Genomic DNA, 2,220 nt, shown 5'->3' with positions numbered 1-2,220 from the left:
TTGTGAGTATTTTATCTAAACGCAAAGCATCAATAAGAACCGTTGATGAAAGATTATTAGGGGAAAAAACAGTTTTATATAATTTTTATTCAAATTCAACTGCAACTGCAAATTCAATAAAGGGCAGCGTCAATCAGCGGTACGGTCTTTTCGGCTCTGCACTGCGGCTGCCGCCTGGGTTAACCCAGTCTTTCCTTGGAATAGATAGAACGAGTAATTTTCAATAAATTGTATAAACCAGACTATAAACATTCAAGGTTATACATAGTTTTGTGTGTTGGTCCGTTATACTTCCGGATGGCAATGTTGTGAGCTTCTGAGCCAAGCGCATACTATCTATAGACCCAAGAGACAAACTTCCCCTATGGGATGAAGAAAGGGATTTTTTAAAACTTTTATTTTGAGATGTTTTCGTTGAAGACAAATGGTCCAATCACACGATCACACGTTAAAGCACACCAAGCATGCATTCGGAGGTGTCACTTGAACTCGATTTGAAGGCCTGTTTTTGTGTGTTAAATTTTGTACCAGAAGCAATTTTCTCCCCTTTTACAAAAAGCACAACTGTATTGTAACGGCTAATCGCGTCTTCTTGAAATTTTTACACAAAAAGAAATTGAATAGTGATGAAAAACTATGCAAAAAACTAGATGTTTCTATCATTTTTAGTTTTTAAGCTATTTCAATTCTTTATCGGGTAGTAATAAAGTCATCCAGTGTAAGCAGATAAACAATAGATATTTTAACATTGATAACAATGTAATCTACAATAACAATGCTATTTACATATCGACACATGATAATTCATCTCAAAACAATATATATTCTACCCATGCCAATAAATCGTATCGCGTCAAAATAATATCGATTACACTAGTAATAGAGCAGTAAAGTTAGGTGCCCCAAACGTAAACAATAACAAGTTGCTAGTGATTTCCGTTAGGGACCGGAATAATTTACGCACAATATAGGTCTCCCAATTTTGTAGTTTGAGTTGTAGGCAATACACTTTCAGTATTGAAAATATGTTTACATAAAATCTAACAGTTGCAGAAATAATAATATAAGGCTAAATTATTATGAAAATCAGGCTCCGAATAATTCTCGTTTTGTTCACACCAGCGCAATAATTTGCTCTGGTCTAAAAATAGATAGACTGTAACTTTTGATAAATTTTAGGAAATTTTACCTTTTGTTCCATAAAATATCCATATCTAGACATTATTTGATGCATGATCGAGTATTTATGAATATGTGTTTCTTTTGCCACCTAACAGCCAAATTTTAAAGGTTATTTTTTTCTATTATTTACATTGGAACGTGAGCTGTCAAGACAGGAACATGTGGTTTGCCACGTGCTTCTCGACCTTTGTTTACGTTTGGGGCACCTAACTTTACTGCTCTATAGAACAGTAAAGTTGGCTGCCCCATACGTAAACAATAACATTTGACGTCAAACGTGACCCAGATTTTTTTATAAATGACCCGAACTATGCTGCAGTTGACCTTTAGTAATGTCATGCGCATCCAACCAACTTTTTGTTTACATGTTGCTAAGGCAGCAAACTGAAGCTGGTCGTGAATAAATTCCAGCTGTTTACTCCGAGCCTGAGATAGCTAGGGAGGCCACGATCATATTATTTATAGCCAAAATGCTCCTTCTTTTATTTTGTAGGAAAACCATAATCATGGTTCCCCCTCCTCCCGTAAACAAAACCATATCTATGTTCAGGGAAACTAAGATTGTTGCTTGTTTTTGGTTAAGGTGGACCGTACTTTTTTTTTTTTTTTTACAGCGTATCAAATGATCAAAGTCAAAGCATACGGTCAATGCAATGAAGAGAGTAAATTCGAATCTATCTCCTATCTCTTCGCTCAGATGACCATTTTGAACAGAAGACTACTACTACGTACTTCTACTATAACTGCACTACCACTACTGTATTATAACCACTGATACCACAAAACTAGACTGAACTAACGGACCGTATGGCTCAGCGGTACGGTTTTCGTCTTGTCACAAAAGTCGAGCAATGCCAATGCTAAGTGTGATCAGTAATAGGATGGATGACTAATCGTGAAAAATTGTGGTTCCCGCGTTGTTTCCCTGGCTAAGGCACTTTACCGCTTACCCCACTCGATTGAATGAGTATCTGGCTACAGAAATGACGGGTAGTGACAGGTTTAGTACACAAGGGTCGCTTAACAGGCTGTATGACA

This window comes from Berghia stephanieae, chromosome 2 (genome assembly GCF_034508935.2).
Source record: "Berghia stephanieae isolate SIO BIC M18660-M18661 chromosome 2, UCSD_Bste_1.3, whole genome shotgun sequence".
NCBI classification, from domain to species: domain Eukaryota; kingdom Metazoa; phylum Mollusca; class Gastropoda; order Nudibranchia; family Aeolidiidae; genus Berghia; species Berghia stephanieae.
The sequence above is the reverse complement of the archived record's forward strand: the minus strand, read 5'-3'. Positions refer to the sequence as shown.